Below are 22,647 nucleotides of genomic sequence, written 5' to 3'. Positions count from 1 at the left end.
CAGCCCACGGGCCACATCCGGCCCGCGGGATGGCACTGACTGGCCCGTATGACAGACCTGGGCATTGTATGGCCCGGGCCACATACCTTTGGTTGACTCTGACCGCCAGTGTAAGGTTAATTGGAAATTACAAAATAAACATACTTTCTAATTTCACCTCATTCATGGGCTAAAGCTGCACTGCTTTTATTCTGAAGTTGTTTTTTTTTCTAATTCACGCACATAATAACGTAATGCGTATATCAAGACATGCGCGCGATTGAATCACAAGAAGACAACTTTCACCCTCAAAAATGTCCACTCAGGCTAAAAAAAGAAAGGTAGATGCCGAATGTAGGATTTTCAACAAAAATTGGACAGCTAAGTATTTATTTACTGAAGTTGGAGGTAAAGCTGTGTGTTTAGTTTGCGGGGAGCAGATCGCCGTGTTTAAGGACTACAATTTGAGTCGGCATTACCAGACAAAACATGCAGAGAAATATAAAAACCTGACTGATGACGAAAGAGCGCGGACATCGGAAGCTTTGCTAGCTAAGCTGCAAACGCAGCAAGGCTTTTTTACCAAGCTTCATACATCCAGGGATGCAGCAACCAAGACCAGCTTTGTGATATCCCACAAAATAGCCAAAAACAGCAAGCCATTCGCAGAGGGGGAGTTTGTGAAAGAGTGCTTGGTAGACTCTGCAGCACTAATATGCCCTGAAAAAAAAGCGGCATTTGAGCAAGTCCCGCTGTCCAGGCGAACCGTGGCGAGAAGGATCGAGGACATTGCGGGGAATCTGGAGCTACAGCTGCAACGTGAAGTGCCAAGTTTTGACTTTTTCTCCTTGGCTTTGAACGAGAGTTGTGATGTCCGCGACACAGCCCAGCTACTCGTATTTGTCCGTGGGATAGCGCCGGACTTCAAGATTACGGAGGAGCTGGCAGCAATGCGGTCGTTAAAAGGGATGACGACAGGGAGCGATCTCTTCACTGAGGTAAATGCTTGTATGGACACGTTGGGACTGAAATGGGACAGAATGGCAGGTGTCACCAAGGACGGTTGTCCAAATCTTACAGGGAAAAATGTCGGACTTTTAAAACGCATGCAGGATAAAGTGACTGAAATTGACCCTGATCAGAAATTGGTATTTTTACATTGCATTTTACACCAACATGTGTTGTGCACATCAGTGCTAAAAATTAACCATGTTATCGATGTTGTTACTATAATAGTTAACTTCATCAGGGCGCGGGCACTGAATCACAGACAGTTTATAACACTTCTGGAGGAGCATGAGAGTGAGCACAGTGACATTGGCTACCACACTTCTGTGAGATGGCTCAGCCTGGGCAAAGTGCTAAAAAGAGTCTGGGATCTGAAAGCAGAAATCCAGGAGTTTTGTGAGACAAAAGGCAAGGCCATCCCAGAGCTTGCAGATGAGGACAGGATGGCAGATTTTGCATTTGCTGTTGATGTGACTGCACTGATGAATGAACTGAACACCAAGCTGCAAGGCAAGGGCCTTTTTGTGCATGAAATGCACAGCCCGGTGAAGGCTTTCATGAGAAAGATACAGCAAGACAAGACAACAGGAGAGCAACACTCTCACTCACATGCTGACCCTGAAAGAAGTCACACCATCAGCTGATAACCTCTGCAGGTACTCATCCATGTGGGGAGCATTGTATGGTCAGTTTTCAAGGTGATTTGAGGATCTTACAGCAATGGAGGATGACATGCACATGATTTCTTCTCCCTTTACCTTCCGTGTAGATGATGCACCCAGTAATTTTCAGCTGGAACTCATTGACCTGCAGTCTGATGTAGTACTGGCAGAGCACTTTAAGTCAGGATCTCTGCTGGATTTCTACTCTTCTCTCAAGGAGGAGAACTTTCCAAACATTAGGAGACATGCTCAGAAGATGTTTGTTCTATTTGGCTCTACCTACATTTGTGAACAAACATTTTCAATGATGAGGTTTACAAAAACCAGGTATAGATCCTCTCACTGATGATCATCTGTCAGCTGTGCTTCGCATCTCCACTTCAGACATTCAACCTGCATTCGATGTACTCGTTAAAGCCCAGCAGAGATTAGATTTCTCTCACTGAACAAGAAAGAAGAACTTTAAAACACCAAATGAGGTAGCTAGACCACAAATGTAGGCATGTTAAGGCACCAGATAACAGTGAACTGGGACACTTTTTCTCAAAATCACAGTTCAGTGACAGTCAATATGGAACTCAAAATGTGTTTTGAAGTGAATGTGACTGAAAATGTTCACTAATATGAGTCACAAATAGTAAAAAATATTTAAATTTTGTCTACCATTGTGCTGAGAAATTTGAATGAATAAATTTTTGTAAGGCAACCTCATTTTTTCATTGCTTAACTTTAACATATACTCTTGCCAGCTTGTCAAAACAGTGCTATTTACTGCTTTTTATAAAGAAATACAATTAATATTATGCAGAATTGAGTTCAGCCTTTAGGCCCGGCCCTCCACAATATTTTACATTTCTTATGTGGCCCCATGGAAAAAATAATTGCCCACCCCTGGCCTAATGGGCTGTATGCCATGAGTCATGTTATGCTCTGGTATAAAAGTCATGGCGCTTCCTAATCGGCCCAAATTGCATGTGCCACACCAGTGTTGGGGCAGATACAGAAATGCTCATCTGCCACAAATCCATACATGTGTTTTTGGGCATGGAGAACCGTATTTATGTGGGAATGCGAAAATCCTCCATGGTGGAATACCAAATTTGGTGAGGTTTGTTTCAATACTGAATATTGTTTCAATAATGGCTTGAGGGCAGTCAGATTCATGGCGCACGCATCCATTCCCCACTTTCCAACCTCACATATACTATTACTATAGGAGTCATAAGTTTTCCTAACTAGTCTATCCGTTTCCATATTTAGCACAGTGTCACACTTAAGTTGGCCCAGATAATGATCCTTTTTACCACACTGTCGTTTCATGCAAAATGGTGGTGTCTTTTTCATTTTAATTAGAATGAATCCCTCAATGACAGTTCTGTTGGTTGCCATAGAATAATTGCTGGTAATCGCCAATTTGATGGATTGTAAGGCAGAAAGGGAAGGACTGAGGTATTTGTTATATTCTGAAAAATTCAAAATCTCTGATTCGGTCCTTGGGAATACACCCATATTATGGACAAGGTTTCACTTTCATTAATTGGATAAGGTTGTATAGTCGGGTTAGGAGACACTGATATTTGCATTACAGTACAAACATAGCAATCAGTTTGGTCTCCTGCTGTTATATTTATCAATCGCCACCAGAGACTGTCACGGTGTGGAGCATTGTTCTCATTTCATAGTTCTTTATAAGTTTGAGATAGGCCCTTCTTTACTCATCAGACTTGTCATTGTTTGTCTCTGCCTTCTCCTGCTGGGTTGGGTGCTCCTGTTTTGGAGGGCTCATCCTGGATCCTTCCAACCTAAACGGTTAGGGACCTGGTGGTTTCTTCACAAATGCAGCTGATGCCTTGAGATGAGTAAGACTATCCTTCTTACTCCCCTTTGTAGTCAGCCTTCCCCTCTAGCCAGTGTTAGTAGGATCAACAGGGAGTACCTTACAGTGTGATTATGAATCCAAGTGGATCGTTCCGCAGTTTTCACTGCAGTCAGCGTGGTCAGAAGTACTTGGAATGGTCCTTCCCAGCGTGCTGAACTCCACAGCTTCTCTTTATGACTTTCACGAAGATCCAATCACCAACTCGGACCTTCACCTGTGGAGCAGATTGAGATTCAGGTAGATCATTTGCGTCTGTTACGTCTCGTTGCCTTAGTGTATTTCTAAAGTATTCCACTAAGTTTCTTCTGTGTGGGCCTTCTCTAGGTCTGGATGTGTCATCGGTAACCTGAATGGTCCACCATGTATTATCTATTATGGTGTCAAACCATTCACCGTGGTAACTATGTGCATATACATTTTTACCATATATATGCACTCTCGCCATGTCTTTCCTGTATGTCCCAGACATTTTCTTAGTCTGTTTTTTACTGTTTCATTTGTTCTTTCCACTAACCCTGCAGTTTGTGGATGATAAGAACAATGTCTCTTTAAGTCAACGTCCATAACTTGACCCATTGTGTACAACTTCATTTATTCTCTGCAGTATGCCATGGGTTGGCAGAATATATTTACAGATAGGTTTAACTACAGCTTCTGCATCAGCTTTTGTAGTGGTTGTGTTGCACACGTGAATGATGATGATTCAGTGTGTGGGTTTTGCGGGTTTTGTTGTCGGCTGTAACACAGACATTAGCCACATTACTGGCCTCCAACCTCTTTGCCGCCGACACAGCACTGAACTAATGCTGTGACCTTGTCTCGGCAAACTAATCACAGTTGGTTTCACCCCATCCTGTGGTGGAATGTGGTACTACATGCTTACGAACAGTGAGTGAGAGGAAAGGAGCAAGTTGCTAACTCAGGAAATAAAATACATTAAATATAAAAAAAAGGGAGGGGGATGTCTGGTCTTTGCGCTCTCATAGTTGAAATTTCCACCCATTTGCCGTGGCTGTCAATCATTACCAAACAATATCTATATTTTCCTACAGAATTGAATTCAATAAAATCCATGTCCATCACTTCTAAAGGATATTGTGGATCTGGAGACCTTCCTTTCTTTGGTCTTAGTTTCCTTGAGTATTATTTTCAAAGCATGTTATACATTGTGCACACAAATTTTTTTAAGCAGGAATTTAGGATAATGGTATAGAAGTGTTTTGACGTAAGTACCTCCATCCCTCCTGTTGACACATGGCAAGGCCCATGGGTCATTTTCATTTATCATCAAAATTCCATTGAAGTCTGTTGCTCCTCTCTTGAGCCAGGATTGTCTTTCAGCAGCTGACGCATTCTCCTGAGCATCTTTTAGTACATCATTGTCAATTAATGATGGTGCGGTAGATAGTTTTTCAGCATGCATGCTGTATTTTTTTTTTTCTGCTTCCTTTGCTATTTTGTCAGCAAAGGCATTTCCTTTAGTAAAATTATCTGTTCCTGAGTGATGTGCTCTGCATTTTACTACTTCTAATTTTCGTGGGAGCAGAATAACTTCTAGTAGTTCTCTTAAGAGTGCTGCATGCGTCACTGTTTTTCCTGTAGTCGTCACCATGCCTCGCTGTTGCCACATTTTTGCAAATACAAGGAGTGTGGAATAGGCATATTGGCTATCAGTGTAAATTGTTACATCAATCCCTTCTGCTACTTGGCAGGCTTCTATCAATGCTATAATTTCAGCTGCTTGGGCTGATAGTGATGTTGGTAACGCCCTTGAAGTTATGACCTGGTTCGGGAGTTCTACCACAGCACAGCCTGTGTGTGTGACTCCTCTGTCATCTTTAAAAGATGATCCATCTACAAACCACACAACCATTAGGTAGTGGTGTTTCTTGCAAATCTGGTCTTGGTAGAACTACTTGTTATGTTTCTGTTATGCAATCATGAGGTGTGCCATCTATTGGTAAAGGTAAAAATGTAGCTGGATTGAATTGTGTACATCGTTTGATGGTAAGATGTTGTTGACTTAGCAGCACCGCTGTAAAATTGATTTCTCTAGCTGGAGATAGAAAAGACAATTTGCTTGCAGTAGGAGAACATCAACTGCATGTGGTACTAATAGTTCAAATGGATGAACTACATCAGCCGAATTTTCTACAGCTAGAGCGGCTGCTGCTACTGCTTGTACACATGGGGGGAAAGCCCTAGCTACACTGTCCAACTGTTTTGAGTGGTAAGCTACTGGTCTAAATTTATCCCCACATTTCTGTAAGAGTAAGATCGTCATGTATGACTGTTTACAGTCCACAGTTAGGATAAATGGCTTATTGTAGTTTAGACGTGCCAGCACGGGTACACTACAAAGTTGTTGTTTGATTTCCGCAAACGCTTCATCTGCTTCTGGTGTCCAGGTGATAGAACATCATTCATAGCCAATGGGTTTTCACATACCACTTTCAAAAGCGGTGCAGTTATGATTGCAAATTCTGCGATGAATGCTGTACAATAGTTACATAAACCAAGGACAGACACTATTTCTTTCTTTGTTCTTGGTTTAGGGGCTTTCTTCACAGCGTTTTTTTTCCTGCTTCAGGACGTAAATCAGCAATGACCTTTTGAATTTCTGCTGCAAAAATTAATGGACTTTCTACATACCCCTGTGGCATTCAGGTGTCCCGTGGCGGAAGCCACAAAAACAGACAGAAGCCACAATCAGTGCCTTTATAGCAAATGTATGCGACACATAAAAGACCCCAATAATAACCTTATAAGCTTTCCGTATTATTAAGGAAAATAGCAGTATTTTACTCACTCAAATTCTGATGATTTGTAGACAAAATCCATCCTCCTTCCTTTCCTCAAATAGAGTTCTATTATCCTGTCGCACAGATCATCCCTGCGCTTCGTCTCCAAGCACTCCCAGCAATACAATTTGCAGTGTACCTCGGAGCCTGTGACCCAGGGGTACCGGTCGTAGTTCGTGGCTTGGAAATGTTGGACAAATCCTTTTCCTGTTTGTGACAGGTTCACGAACTTAGGAGTTCCCGACCTTTCTTTACTATGTCCAGCTTTTCTTCAAAAAGAAAATCACTTTAACAATATGTTAGTAACTAAATCTGTTTCTTCTCCTCCTGCAGCCATTGTGGGTTGAAAAAAACGAAATTAAACAAACACAACTATATTTCTGTTCACAACTCGCTAGTACGCTTCTCCTCAAAATCTACGCCAGCTCAAAATCTGATTGGTTGAAGCAACAGCATCATCAACACTTTTTTTGCGTAAAGGGCTTGCAGAACCGATTGTGCAGGCCCCCCCCAGGCAGACTCCTTTGACTATGACCCTGCCTAGCAACAGATTATGGCTGAAAAGTGTTTGGTTAAAAGCTTTAGTATGAAAATGCTTGTCTGGAAGCGGCACAACCAGGAGAAAAGCTATGAATGGAAGTGAACAGACCGTTTGGAATTATTTAATTATTTAATTATTTAAATAATAATTATTTAATTTAAAGTATTCATGGACAAATTTTAATTAACGTTTGTGATTCAGGTATTTTTTTAGGCCAGCAGAGAAGGCCTTGCAGGCCCTGACAGCCCACCACTGGTATATGGTTTAGAAATCCCTTTCTTTACAAGTCTCATTTAATCTTGAAGTGCTTTTCTATATTTTTCAATACCAATTACTTGTTAAAGTTTTGTGCCTTTGTAAGATCAGTGGGATCAGTTGCAATGCATACATGTGAATGATAAAAGTAAATTACACGTTCGTCTAAGGAAATATTTGGTGTTTCATGAAATGTTTTGTAAAAGGATTGTTCATTAAATTCCAAGATTTTCCAAATGTCCTTGTACTTCTTCACACCGAAACAGAGAAAAAATATGACATTATGATTATCTATTGCTGAGTATGCTATTTTTTCAATATTCCGGCCCACTTGAGTTTGACCCTCCTGGTCTAAGGGCAGTTTTGATGTAGGGTTGATTAACACCCCGCCTGTCGAGCTTGCATTTAAACAAGAAATAATTATAACCCACAATATCCGTTTAAATCAGATGCAGCAGAGGGCATCCGTGAGACCATAGCCGGTTTGATAGAAGCTGGTGTGTTGCTTCCCACTAATTCGATATCAAACACCCCATTGCTGCCAGTTAGAAAACCCGATGGATTCTGGCGAACGGTACACGGCTTGAGGGAAGTCAATGCTCAGTGTATGACGGCTTTAGATGCCGTTACTAATCCACTGCTTATTCTTGGCACAATAACGCCAGCTCAAACATGGTTTAAGGCGCTCGATTTATCCAATGCTTTTTTGTATCCCACTGCATGACAACAGCCGAGACCAACTCACGTTTACGTGTTACAGAAACAAGTAGATGTACACTCGTCTCCCTCAGGGCTTGGCTAATTCTCCAGGTATATTCAGTCATTGCCTGTGTGCTTTGTTGAATGACGTACAAATCCCTAATGAGGTTGAGGTCATCCAATATGTCGATGAGATCCTAATTGCAGCTACGAATCCCCAATCATGTCTAGAAGCCACCAGAAATATCCTACTGCCCCTAGCGGCCCATGGCTACAAGGTGTCTAGGAAAAAACTTTAATGTGTGCGTCAATCAGTGGTATTCCTCGGACGCCTACTTTCCCCAGCAGGGCTATCCCTTACAACCATCCAAATGACCTCGATTCTGCAATATGCTAAGCCAGAAACTGTACGTGATATGATGGGATTTCTTGGACTTCTGAACTATCACAGCCACCACATCCCTAATTTCGTGGACCAGACGGCTCCCATGAGACAGATGATGGCCAAGGCAGGATACTCTAACCTCCCAGCTCCCCTTTCGTGGACTACACAAATGGAGGTGCATTTCATCAAAAATTAAAGGCCTGATTAGCCAAGCAATCGCCCTTGCCGTGCCAGATTACTCTAAACCCTTTTGTTTGCTGAAAAAGAACGGCGTTGACAGCCACTTCCAGAGAGGGAGTGGACAGGCAAAGGATCAAAAATAAGTGTTGATGTACTACAGCTCAAAATTGGACCCCACTGAAATGTCGCAGTGACAATGCATCACCCATTAATAGTGTATACAACACATGGGGTGCAAGCGTTCTTGGAGTCCACAGCCTTCTCCATGACATCGTTAAGGTGTCAAAGCAAAATATTGCTGAGGCCAAACGTCTCATTCCAAACACCTGACGTTCTGCTGGCAGATGAGATCTTGCTGTTTCCATTGCACAAGTGCACCCCAATTGTGCGCCAAGACGTGAAGTTCCAAACCGACCTCCGAGCTGACTCGCTACTAGGCGATAGAAGAGTACTGTACATCAATGGCTGTTGCCACGGCACAATGTGTGGCACGTATGAATTGAGAGCAGGCTACGCAATTGTGGAGAGAAGAGAAGGAACATGGCAGGTGTTTAAAGCGAAAACGCTGGAAGAGGATGAGAAACTTTCAGCCCAGAGAGCTGAACTACAGGTCATGGTGGGAGCACTCATAGAGCTCAAAGGTCAGAGAGGAGAGATCTGAACAGACTCCCAATATTTATATGGTTTATGCCATATAGGATCGGCAGGAATGTCCAGGTCTGGATGGACTATATCAGCAGGAACACCATGTAAGCACAGAGACCTGGTGATACAACTGGCACGAGAAATCCTGGAACCAGATGAACTGGCAGTCAGAAATATAACAGCACGCTCCGGGGGCCTGGATGAAGATTCACAAGGGAACGAACAAGCAGACAGATATGCGAAATTAGTTGCAGGATTTCCAGCGGATGGTGAACTACCGCTAATGCTAAACGAGATGGAGCAGGAAGCCTCCCAAGCGAGGTAGAACAAAGCTCCTGGACAAGCGTGAACCCTGACCAACTAAAGCAGTTGCAAGAACTGGGCACCCCATGGGAAAAGTCTGTCTGGACGGGGCACGGAGCAAGAAAGAACAACGAAGGGTTCTGGCAGACACCGACGGGAGAAATGGTGCCCCCTTTGGAAGCCGCACATGGTGTATTTCGAGAAGCACACGGCCCAACTCACAATACAATAAAACAATAAGGTGGCTCAGGGGTTGGTGGTTGCCATATTTCAAACAAAAGATAAAGGGAAACATTGGATGGTTGTACAGTATGTAGCCAACACAACCCCAAACCAGGACCAAACAAGGACAAAGAAAGATCTGTTCCCACTACAAATTGACATGGCTTGAAGCATTAGTCATCGCACTGCATAATATCAGAAATAAAGCCCAGAATGATTGATATTGGTACACGCCGCACCAGCTTCCTACCAGAAGAGGCTATGAACATCCTGTTGGTGGGGTCCGGACAATGTCAGGACCCCTCCCGCTGTTAAAAAAAGCATATTGGGCTGCACTAACAGAATCTGTAGTGTTTCTGTCTTCTCCCAGGCCTGGACCAGACTGTCACGGGCCGGGGGCGGACTCAGGCAGGGAACCACACCACATAGGCTGAAATCAGGGTAGGAACTCTTTTATTTAGGTAGGCAGGGTGTCGCAGGCAGAGTTACAGGAAGGGTCACAAGACAGGGTCTTGCAAGCAGGCTCACAGGCAAGATCTCAATACAGAATCACAATATATTTGCAATGGTGGCAGAGCAGTGCGTGCCACTGCTCTTTATGGAGATTTTGATTAGCGGCAGCTGGCCGCTGCTGCAGCTGGCACTGATTTTTAATTGAACTCAGCTGTGTCTCCTCTCGGCTGCCGAGAGGAGATCCTGACAGTAGCCCCCCTCAACGGGCGCCTCCCGGCACCCCACAGAGCCGGCCTGGGTGGTCGCGGTGGAATTGCCGGATCAACGAGGGGACCAGAATCTGCCGAGCCGGAACTCAGGATCTCTCCTCCAGACCAGAGCCCTCCTAGTCCACCGGATATTGCAGCCCCCTACCCCGCCGGCGAACATCCAGGAGGCTGGAGATGGTGTAAATGGGATCACCATCTAGAACGCGGGGAGGAGGGGGAGTGGAAATGGGAGGGGCCAGGGGATCTTCACGGACCAGTTTGACCTGGGAAACGTGAAACGTGGGGTAGAGCTTTAGTGAAGGCGGGAGTCGGAGACGGATAGAAGACGGATTGATAATAGCAGTGATCTCAAATGGGCCAATGAATTGCGGGGAGAGTTTTTTGGGGGATGCCTTCAGAGGAAGGTCCCGGGTCGAGAGCCAGACTTTGTGACCGGGGGCGTAGATTGGCGCCTCGGATCGGCGGCGGTTAGCCTGGGTCTGAGTTCGCCGGGAAGCACGGAGGAGGGCGGCGCGTGCCTGGCGCCAGGTCCGAGCGCACCTGCGGAGATGGACGCCGACCGAGGGAACCAATCTCTCATTCGTGTTCGGGAAACAAGGGAGGCTGGTAGCCGTACGCGCAATGGAAAGGCGAGGGCTGGGTAGCGGCGCTGGGGAGGGTGTTGTGCGCGTACTCCACCCAGGGAAGGTGATCACTCCAAGAGCTGGGGTTTCTAGAGGTGACGCAGTGGAGGGCCGCCTCCATCTCCTGGTTCAGCCACTCCGTCTGGCCGTTACTTTGGGGGAACCCGGACGACAGGCTGACCTTGGCCCCATTTGCTAAACAAAAGACCTTCCAAACGCTGGACGTGAACTGGGGACCTCTATCGGAAACGATGTCTACGGGGATGCCATGAGCGCGGAAAACGTGAGAAACTAATAATTTAGCCGTGTCTAGTGCAGAGGGAAGTTTGGGAAGTGGAATAAAGTGCGCAAATTTAGAAAAACGATCAATGATGGACAGGATAACTGTGTGCCCCTTAGAGGGGGGTAAACCGGTAACGAAATCTATGGCAATATGGGACCAAGGTCGCCAGAGAATCGGGAGGGGCAGTAGCCACCCCGAGGTAGGTTGAGTAGAGGACTTAGACTGAGCAGGCTGAAATGTACCGGCACAAGGACATGGAGGGCCACCAGAATCTCTGCCGCGCCACCCTCAGAGTTCTGTACCTCCCTGGGTGGCATGATAGCTGGCTGGAGTGGGCCCACCGGAGGACGTCGGCCCGGGCTGTCTCCGGGACGAACGTCGTCCCCGGGGGACCGGCCTCCGGAAATACCTGGTTCTGTTGAGCCTGTCGGACCGCGGTTTCTACATCCCAGACCAAGCAGGCCAGGTGGCATGGAGACAGGATGGGCTCGGGGGGCTCGGAACCCCCCTCTTTAGAGTGGACACGGGACAGGGCATCAGGCTTAATGTTTCGATTACCAGGTCGGTATGACAAAGAGAAACTAAAACGATCGAAGAAGAGTGCCCACCTGGCCTGTCTGGGGTTCAATCTTTTGGCGGTCCGCAGGTACTCCAGGTTCCAGTGGTCGGTCCAGACCAGGAACAGCATCTCCGCCCCCTCCAGCCAGTGTCTCCACTCCTCCAGCGCCAGCTTGACGGCCAGCAGCTCCCTGCTTCCCAAGTCATAGTTCCGCTCAGCCGGCGACGGCTTTTTTGAAAAAAAAGGCACAGGGATAGAGCTTGCTGTCCCCGCCGGAGCGCTGAGACAGCACCGCCCCCACTCCGGTATCCGAGGCGTCGACCTCCATGATAAACTGACGTGAGGCGTCGGGTTGAGTGAGGATTCGGGCGGTGGTGAACCGAGTTTTGAGGGCCAGGAATGCGTTGCGGGCGGCCAGGGTCCATGAGAAGCGAATCTTGCTGGAGGTGAGTGCGGTGAGGGGTGCGGCAATTTGGCTGTAGTTCTGAATGAAGCGGAGGTAGAAATTGGCGAAGCCCAGGAACCGCTGTCACTGCTTGCGGTCCCCGGGCTCCAGCCAGTCCCTCACCGCCGCTATCTTGGAGGGGTCCATCCCGATCTTTCCCGCAGTGATGATGTAACCCAAGAAGGACACCGACGGCACGTGGAACGCACACCTCTCCACCTTTACGAAGAGGCGGTTCTCTAGAAGGCATTCCAACACCTGTCTCACGTGCCGCCGGTGCTCTTCCTCGCCGCGGGAAAAGATCAGGATGTCATCTAGGTAAACAAAAACAAACCAGTCCAAGAAGTCCCACAGGACGTCATTGACGAGATGCTGGAAGACGGCGGGGGCGTTGGTTTAGCCAAAGGGCACTACTAGATACTCAAAATGCCCCAGGGGCGTATTAAAGGCCGTCTTCCATTCCTTAAATCCAATTTTGTGAAAATCTGGGCCCCGTGGAGGGGGGTAAAAGCCGAATCGATAAGGGGAAGTGGGTACTTGTTCCGGATGGTGATCCTGTTCAGACCCCGGTAGTCCACGCAGGGTCTGAGGCCCCCATCCTTCTTCCCCACGAAGAAGAACCCCGCCCCGGCCGGAGAGGTGGATGGTCGAATCAAGCCCGTCGCCAGGGAATCTCTAATATACTCTTCCATGGCGGTTCTCTCGGGTCTTGACAGATTATATAATCGACCTCTGGGTAGAACTGCGTCCTGCTGGAGGTCTATGGCGCAGTCATAAGGCCGGTGAGGGGGGAAGGGTCGGGGCATTATCCTTGTCAAGGACCGGAGCGAGGTCATGATACTCGGAAGGGACGCAGGATAGGTGTGGGGTTGACGGTCGATCTGGGGCTGCGGAACTACCGGGGGTGGGGCGGAGGTCAGGCAGGTTGCATGGCATGATGTGCTCCAGGTCCAGATTTTGCCAGCGGTCCAGTCGATGTGGGGATTGTGTAGTTGCAGCCAGGGGAACCCCAGCACCAGGGGGGAGTGAAGTCCAGACAGGATGGCGAAGGAGATTGATTTGGAATGGTTACCGGAAATCCGGATGCGGACGGGTGCGGTCTGGCGCTGTACACGGGCCAGCCGGCGGTTGTTCAATGACAGGGCGCAGCGGGGCGGTTGGATAGCTGTGGTGGGGATGAGGAGCTCTTTAACCATGGCCTCGTCTATGAAGTTGCCCTCTGCCCCTGAGTCTACCAGCACCGAGACTGAGCGCTGGTGCATGCCCCACTCCAGCGAGGTTGGCACCCGTGGGTGGGCTAGCGGGGGGGAATCACCGTATGACTCACCAGGACCCTCCCAGTCACTGGCAAGCCTCGGCTTTTCCCAGCTTGGCCGAGCAGGTGGCGGCGTAGTGGCCCACCTCACTGCAGTAGAGACAGGCGTTCCGGCGCCACAGGGCAGTCTTCTCCTCAGCGGTGAGGTGCGCTCGGCCCAGCTGCATGGGCTCCTCCCCCGACACGGCGCGACCTGAGGCTGAGGGCAAAGGACGGGCAAATGAACTCGGGCGGAGTGGAGAAGTGGGGTTACGGGAGCCGGGATAGGGGCGAGGCAGGACTGGGATTCGGGCTCGGTCCGAAGGGGGTCCCTGGGTCTTCTTCTCCCGCCGCTTCTCGTGGAGATGATTGTCTATCCGGATTGTGAGGTTGATCAATGCATGCAGGTCCGGAGGTCCGTCCCTCGCCGCCAGCTCGTCCTTCAGCTCCTCATTGATTCCCCTCAGAAAGGCGTATTGTAGTGCTGGGTCATTCCAGTCACAAGCTGCCGCCAGGGTCCGAAACTCAACGGCATACTCAGTGACACTCCGCCCCCCTTGGGTGAGGTCGCCCAAGCATTTCACTGCGTCGTCTCCCTGGAGAGGGTGGTCGAACACTTCTCTCATCTCGGCGGTGAAAGCGGCATAGGACCGACACGGCAGTCCGCCTCACCGCCGACCCCAGCGTAGTGCAGTTCCGGTAAGTAAACTGATGGTGTAAGCTATTTTCTGTTCATCCCTCTGGTAGGTCATCGGCTGCAAGCCAAACACTAGTGAGACCTGTAGCAAAAATCCTCCACATTTGCCTTGGTCTCCGGAGTATCGCGGGGGGTCTGGTACATGCGGTTCCTTTGCGGGTTGATGTCGAGGGGCGGGGGCTGGTTCCGGACCAGGGGTCGGCGGAGCGGAAGGATTCTGCCGCAACGATCTCTGGGCTAGGACAGAGGAGATCTGGCTCAACCGGGCGAAGATGTTTTCCACTTGCCCCTGAGTCTGGTGTAGAGAGGCAGCCAGGTCGCGTAGTGTCTGGCTGTGCCTATCTAAGGTGTCCGGGGTGGTGGCTAGCTGCGCAAGCCTGTTGGAGATGGACTCCAACCTGCCATGGGCCTGACATCCGGCATCTGCTAACTCTCCCAGAATACTCTCGTGTTGTCCAAGCACTTGGCTGTGTATGGTCAGGGCAGCTTGGAGATCCATTTCGGGGCTGAGACCGGGTCCCGGTGGTGGGCTCCCCGAGTCCATATTGGCCAGAGAATTCTGTCACGGGACGGGGGTGGACTCGGGCAGGGAACCACACAACCAAGGCTGAAATCAGGGTAGGAACTCTTTTATTTAGGTACGCAGGGTGTCTCAGGCAGGCAAGCAGGCAGGCAGGCAGGCAGGCGGGGTGTCTCAGGAAGGGTTACAGGAGGGGTCCCAGGCAGAGTTATAGGAAGGGTCCCAGGCAGAGTTACAGAAAGGGTCCCAGGCAGAGTTACAGAAAGAGTGTTGCCAGACAGCATAGGATGGTGGTTTGTAGGATGACTCTGGTGACAAGGTAGATGAAGAGGACAAAGGCAGAGCAGAGGACAAAGTGGTGGGAGCTGAAAAGGGAGGAGTGTTGCATGGTTTTCAGGGAGGAGTTGAGAAAGGGTCTGAGTGGTCAGGGTGAGCTTCCAGATGATTAAACAACTACAGCTAGTGTTATCAGGGAGACAGGTAGAAGAGTACTTGGTGTGTCATCTGGAAGGAAAGTAGATAAGGAGACTTGGTGGTGGAATGAGGAAGTGCAGGAGTATATACAGAGAAAGCGGTAAGCAAAGAAGAAGCGGGATACTGAGAGGACTGAAGAGAACAGACAGGAGTTCCTGGAGATGCGGCGAAAGGTAAAGATAGAGGTAGCAAAGGCAAAACAAAAAGCGTACGATGACTTGTATGCTCGGTTGATAGTAAGGAGGATGAGAATGAGCTATACAGGTTGGCGAAACAGAGCGATGATGATGGAAAGGATGTACAACAGGTCCAGGTGATTAAAGATAGCGAGGGAAATGTATTGAGAGATACTAGAAGAGTGATGGGAAGATGGAAAGAGTACTTTGAAGAGCTGATGAATGTGGAAAATGAAAGAGAGGCAAGGGTAGATGCCACAATTCTGCACATCCCCTTTATTCTTAAAAATAGGCACCATCACACTTTGTCTCCATTCTTCAGGCATCTTCTCACTCTCTAAGATCATGTTACATTACATCACATTACATTACATTGCATTTGGCAGACGCTTTTATCCAAAGCGACTTACAATAGAGGACATAGGGACTGCAAATACACTTGCAAATACACGATGCACAGGAAATATAAAGAACAGTAAGCTTGGGTTAGTGAGGTTTTTTTTTTTTTTGACGAAGACATACACAAACGTACACACACACACACTGCATAGCCTAACTTGCTGCCTAACCTGATCTGGGGCATCAGCGCAGTAAAAAGTCCTGAAAGAGAACAGTTTTTACCTATTTCTTGAAGGTTGAGATAGATGATGCTAGTCTTGTTGCTTTTGGAAGTTTGTTCCACCACTGAGGTAGTAGAACTGAGAACAGTTTTGCCTGAGATCGCTTAGAGCGAGCAAAAGGTACTGCTAGTAGGTTTGTATTAGAGGAACGCAGCTCTCTGCCGGGAGCATAAGGTCTTATCATTTTGTTCAGATATGCTGGACCTGTTCCTGAGGTGGTTTTGAATGCCAGGGTCAGGGCCTTATGCTTGACACTTGTTGGCTTCCAACTTCTTCTTCCCCAGGTAGTGTTGGAGTGAAGCTTCTCCAGCTGGCATTTGGTAGAGGTGATGGTGGGGATCTAGGTGGTCATTTCATGTTCTTTGACTGTTGTACTGGGGGGCTTTTCCAATAATTAAGTGAATACCAACCGTGCTGCAGCATTCTGTACTGACAAAGCAGGAATAGGAAATGGATGGACTTCTCCTTGTGTGATTTAGACAAGCGGGCCATATCTATTTATGAGTTTACGGTGATTTAACTTTGGTGACTGACAACAGGGTGGCGATAGTGGCGAACGCAGTCAAAGGTACGGCTGATAGAGATTTCCCGGTCGAGGTGTCCCACGGTTTAAATTACATTTATATCCAGTTGACAGTTTGCTTGTGTCCATTGCGCTTTTTGCATCTCGTTTCCCGTGGATGAGCGCCAAGTCTCCACGAGAATGGGTCGAGTAGACACAGTAACCGGTGGTGTCCACAAGATGGCGCCCGTTCACCGTCCCGTGGATTTGAGGAGGATTTCCATGTGTCTGATTGTTGATTTTTTTTATGCTTCGGCGTCCTATTGGTCGGTCGTGCACCACGTGACCGGGGAGATGCGGAAGATGCATCAGCGATGTTGTTTTAAGTGAAGATGACGGTGCACCCTCTCAAATTGCAAATAATAACAAATTTGATGGCAGACATCTCAAAGATCGTGAAGACGAATGTTTAACGTGCCATTTGGTGTGCCTACTGTATTATGTTGGTAGATGATAATGCAAAGAGGCAGGAGGGTTGTGGGTGACGTGTGACATAAGTTTGTTAAATGGACAACCTGTCTCTACGCCTTGCTTCTGTGTACCGAAGTAAATTCCCACCAAGGAATCCGATCTTAGCGCAAATGGATTGTGTTTGACGACAAAAGACGACAGCCCCGATCCGTCCACCACACCGGTCGCGTTTAAAGACTGTCAGACCGGGATCGTGGCAAAGTTCTCCCGTTTGTAAAACAATAGAAACCAATTGTGGCATCAGGAGGATGGACGGAATGTGTTCTGTGTTCTGACTTCTTCATGAAAATTGAAGCGTCTGTGTCGTTTCGGTCATTCCAGCCTATCGGAACTGAGAGTTGACGTTTTTCTTGTCGTTGAATGGCTGCGATGGCTGACCCTGGATCAGCTTCTGAATGGAGCAATGCATGACTCAAAAACTTTTGTATTAGTGGTTGTATTTGTACTTAGGAATCAATTACATGCTTGTGGTCATGTGGCACTCTCGTCTGTTGTTTGTACACATTTTCATCTGCTTGTTCATATGGGAAACGAAAACATTATTATTGAAAATCTCTGGTAAAACTGTTACAATTTTTTTTTTTATTTTACTGAGTTCTAAATCCACCTTTCTGTGAAAAGGATTTTTTAATCATCTCTGAACAAGCAAGGCTGATTTGTAGCGACTTGCACAAAGATCTACAGACACATTTTTAATTGCGTATTGTAAATGTGTAATACTGAAACACATCTCTTGTGTGTTTTGTAATAAATTTCAGGATGAGTAGAAAAGTCTGATGTTTACTACCTTTCAGAGGAGATCCTGCATTTCCAATCCAATCTGTATCCTGTCCTACAACCCACTGAAGGGATTCAATGCAGCGTTGGTCTGTTCTGCATCTGAGGCTTCCACCATCCAAGGCTGGACCTGCAGCTCTGATATCAAAGGAATGGCTGTTTCGACGAGGTGGAACCGTGGCCAGTAAGCTTTCCTTTCACGATGGAAATGCTCCCTTACTTGTTGGCTTCCAACTTCTTCTTCCCCAGGTAGTGTTGGAGTGAAGCTTCTCCAGCTGGCATTTGGTAGAGGTGATGGTGGGGATCTAGGTGGTCATTTCGTGTTCTTTGACTGTTGTACTGGGGGGCTTTTCCAATAATTATTTGGAGGCACGAATCGGAGGCAGCCGCTGTCAAGTCTGCAGTAGCTCCCCTCCGTCGTTCCACCGAGATGCACCGATGATCATCTCCATTGCCATGGTAAAGGCTAGAGGGGATGTGGCGCAGCCTGCCCTGAAGCCCACTTCCAATGATCACCATGTTTTGTACTCTGTGGTTGTTTTACAGAATAAGAAATGCTGGAGGAAGCTTCTGACCAGGTTTGTGGTGGTTTCATGCACTTGGAAGAGGTTGAAGGCCTCCCAGAGGACAGATGTGGGGATGGATTAAGAAGCCTTTGCTCGGTTGAGGAATAAAACATGCAGGTCTCTTCTGTACCCTTTGAAGATTTTATTTGTTATTGTGTTTCAGGTAAGTTTGGAGTGAGAAGTTATGACTTGTTGTCACAAAGACATGTACCGGGGGTTCAAGATATGTTTAAAGAGGACAGAATTCACGCAGAGGTGCACTGTTTGTCATAAGGTTCATTTTGACATTGATTTTCAGTCCAGTCAAGGTGCTGTGAGACTTCAGTGTGTTGTTGGTGCTGATTGCCATCACCCTGTTCATAGGTGAAACTAAAAACTTGAATGTTGTATTTGAATATTTGACAATTTGATTAAAATAAGCTCAAAATGATCATTACAGTCTAAATCAGCTCATTTTAAAATGTTGATTTGAATAGGTGTCAGTACCCAGTATCCAGATAAAGTGGGGCAAAACAGTATTTAGTCAGCCAACAATTGTGCAAGTTCTCCCACTTAAAAACATGATAGAGGTCTTTCATTTTCATCATTGGTATACTTCAACTATGAGAGACAGAAAATATCATTGTCTGATTTTTAACAAACTTATTTGGACATAATGATGGAGAATAAGTAGTTGGTCAGGGACAAAGCGGGGATAAAAAATGGATGAACTTTTCCTTGTTTTATTCATTATGAACATTTTCCATCAGCCGTGTTACAGGCACTGCTTTTCCAGGACATATTTGCAAATGTTACCAGTATGTATTTAATTAAAAGTAAAAAAAAAAAAAGGTTAATGTGTAAATATCTCGTTACAATGTGAACACCTGCAGTTCACAGACAAGTACAACTTTATTTATCCCAAAGGAAATTGTTGTGCCAGAGTTTCAAGTAAAACATAACAATAATAAATAATAGTCGGAAGGAGGGAGAATAAGAAATACAAATATATTATATACAGGACATTCATAGTTCTCTTTTGGATCATCCAAATGCCCTCCAGTAAATTTTGATGACGCGATGGGACACATACTATCTCAGTAGAGACACCTTCGGCACTTCAGGGTTTGAGTACCTGGCGGCGTAGTGTGTTACTGATTGTAGCCTTTATTACTTTGGTCCCAGCTCTCTGCAGCTTATTCTCTCGGTCCCCCTGTGGGCGTCTCATCATTTTGAGCCCTCGGGGTGAGCTCTTGTGTGGAGCCCAAGATGGAGGGAGATTATTAGTGGTCTTGTATGTCTTCCATTTTCTAATAATTGCTCTCACAGTTGATGTCTTCACACCAAGCTGCTTTACTAGTCCAGATTCAGTCTTCCCAGCCTGGAGCCGGTTTACATTTTTGTTTATGGTGTCCTTAGACAGCTCTTTGGTCTTGGCCTGATTGAGTTTGGAGTGTGACGGTTTGAGGTTGTGGACAGGTGTCTTCTATCCTGGTAACCAGTTCAAACAGGTGCCATTAATACAGGTAAGGTGTGGAGAACAGAGGGGCATCGTAAAAAAGAAGTTACAGGTCTGTGGGAGCTCTGTGATATCTTGTTTATTGGTAACCAAATACTTATTTTACTGAAGAATTTACCAGTTAATTTATTAAAGATCTTTAACCCCAGCACTGTCTCTCATAGTTGAATAGCAACAGAGGGTCAAATGTGCAAAGCCAAAAATGACTCGGATTGGGACAAAGTGGGGATAAAAAATGGATGAACTTTTCCTTGTTTTATTCATTATGAACATTTTCCATCAGCCGTGTTACAGGCACTGCTTTTCCAGGACATATTTGCAAATGTTAACAGTATGTATCTAATTAAAAGTAAAAAAAAAAAGGTTAATGTGTAAATATCTCGTTACAATGTGAACACCTGCAGTTTACAGACAAGTGCAGCTTATGTGTTTGTGTTTTTACCCGCTGTGGTTTATATTCAGATGAGCTCCAGATGTCCAGATGTCACTTTCTAGGACTTTCAAGTTGCACAACAGTGCTCATTATCACGGCATCTCCTCTGGTCCTGCTCACTCTAGGTGAACAGCAGGGGGTCCAGGGCGGGCCGGTGTTGGATCTCAGGTAAGACAGAACAACAAGGTGCTCAGAGGACGTCAGTCACTCCTACAGAGCCAGGATGGGAGATCTGTACCCAGGGTCCTGTGGTTCTTTGTTTTCCTGCAGACGGGGATGATGTTGGAGGTCTTGGAGCAGACCGGCGCACAGAAGGAGACTCCTGGGCTGCTGGGTGACTGGACTTGGACCTGATTCATCAACAGTGTGTCAGAACTTCTCTCCATTCAGTGCATTTAAAAACCTCTGCATGTCATCGATGGTGGTCTGGCATCAGCTAAGCCACAGAATGCCAGTATAAGAGTACAGAGAAGCGGGACTCGGGATGAAAGTGTCCACGGAGGGGATTCCACAGGTCCCACATCTCTTTTCTTAATTCATAATTTAAAGTACAGTTAATTCATATGGTTAGAATTAGAATTTATTCATATACTTTGAAGTAGAATTAATTTAAATAGTTCGAAGTAGAATTGAACCGAAGAGTTTATGACCGTTTATGTCGGTCACTGAAGGCTCCGGGGTTCCACGATGTGTTCCCGGTCAAGAGCGCTGTCCAGCCCCGCGACGTAAGTTCACTTTTACAGAGAATAGTGACGATTTCTCGACCTACAACCGAATTGACCGTGTTTATAACAACCGCGAAGCAACTCCCGGTGATTTTTGACGGTAATTTAGGTCCTTTCGGCCGAGAAATCTCGACGACGTCACAGATTTCGTGAGCTGAGGTAAGGCTAACTAAGCCGCTCCGCTAGCCAAACAGACTAGCTCGCGGCCTTCCGCCATCTTGCCTCGGAGCGCGTCGGTAATTGAATGTTGGCGACTCAAACGACAACGAAAAAGCGGTGGTCTAACCGAGCGCGATCGGCTCCGTCCGGACCAGCAGTCGTCGTAACAGCCGGTATTAGCCGGTGCGGGGCGGGGTTAGCGTTCAAGGCCGTCGAAGGCTGTTTGGGGTGCCAGGGTCCAGTGGGTGTTCGCCACGGGACGAGATGATTTACCGTCGTGTTTAAAAATTGTTCTGCTGGTAGTGACGAAAACATGAATGTAATTAAATGTAAATGTGGATTTAAATCCATTTTACTGTTGTCTTGTGTTCGTGACGTTTTTTGAATTGTGTTTCCCAGCGATGAGCAACGAGTCTCTGTGAGAGCTGGTCGCAACGATGCGGTAACCAGACGGGTTCACAAGATGGCGCCCGTTTGCAGCCCAGTGTATCGTGAGCGGTGCAAACGTCCCTTTTCCACCTGTGTCTTTTCTCCTCACGGGCGACTTTTTGCCACATTCCAGGTGGATTTGAAGGGGACACGATTCCAAGAGTCTGGTTGTTGATGTCCTGGGTTTACTTTGATGCTTCGGCGTCCTGTCGGGGGGCGTGCACCACGTGACCGGGCAAATGCGGAAGATGCTTCAGCCATGTTGTTTCTTGTATGAAGTCGTGAGTGAAGCTGACGGTGCGGGGGATGCGCTGGCGTCGAGCGAGGGCGCGAGGTTATCGCTTCTCGGCCTTTTGGCTAAGATCAAGTGTAGTATCTGTTCTTATCAGTTTAATATCTGATACGTCCCCTATCCGGGGACCAAATATCAAATTGATTTTTGGAACAGGGAGATGGAATAGGGGCTCTCTCCGTCCACTCCGCGCATCGACCCGGTATTGCAGTATCTCCGGGAACGGTGCACCCCCCGCTTTTGTGTCCGATGTCAAGGTTGCCGTGGCCTCCAACAACGTCATACGTAACCAACACACACGGGATCCAGATCTTGTCTGTGCCCTGCATGACCAGCGACACTGTCCCCGTTGTTTCTGCCGGTAGGGAGCGGTAGATAGCGACACACGAGCGTGTCTGCCTGAAACCCTGTCCCTACCATTCGCCCCGTGCAGCCCGATAAAATCCCACTATGGACCAGAACTGAGCCTAAATGGATCGCATTTGAAACGGATGGATTGCCCCCGATAGACTGTGTCAGACTGGGCTCAGGGGGAAGTTCTCCCGGCCGTAGAGCGGCAGAAACCCCTCGCGGCATCAGGGGGACGGACGGAACGTGTTCCGGTTGTCCTCTGACTTCTTCGTGAAAATTGAAGCGTCCGTGTCGTTTTCGGCGTCCCGGCCCGTCAGAACTCCCAGAGTTGACGGTTTTTTTGACGGAGTGTGTGTGTGTGTGTGTGTGTGTGCACGTGTGCGCGTGTACGTGTGTGTGTGTGTGCGCGCGC

General features: G+C 47.3%; 1 non-coding gene across 1 annotated transcript; it reads left to right on the top strand.

The window, feature by feature from the left end:
• The first annotated feature begins 21,929 nt into the window (after positions 1 to 21,929).
• On the top strand, positions 21,930 to 22,120 carry LOC147219809 (U2 spliceosomal RNA). Its single transcript, XR_015108157.1, has one exon. It is a non-coding gene; the product is annotated as a U2 spliceosomal RNA (small nuclear RNA).
• The last annotated feature ends 527 nt before the right edge of the window (positions 22,121 to 22,647 follow it).

This window comes from Fistularia commersonii, chromosome 24 (genome assembly GCF_037954325.1).
Source record: "Fistularia commersonii isolate RoL2024-O1a breed Wild chromosome 24, RoL_Fcom_v1.0, whole genome shotgun sequence".
In the NCBI taxonomy this organism is placed as follows: domain Eukaryota; kingdom Metazoa; phylum Chordata; class Actinopteri; order Syngnathiformes; family Fistulariidae; genus Fistularia; species Fistularia commersonii.
This window is presented reverse-complemented; position numbering and strand designations above follow the sequence as displayed.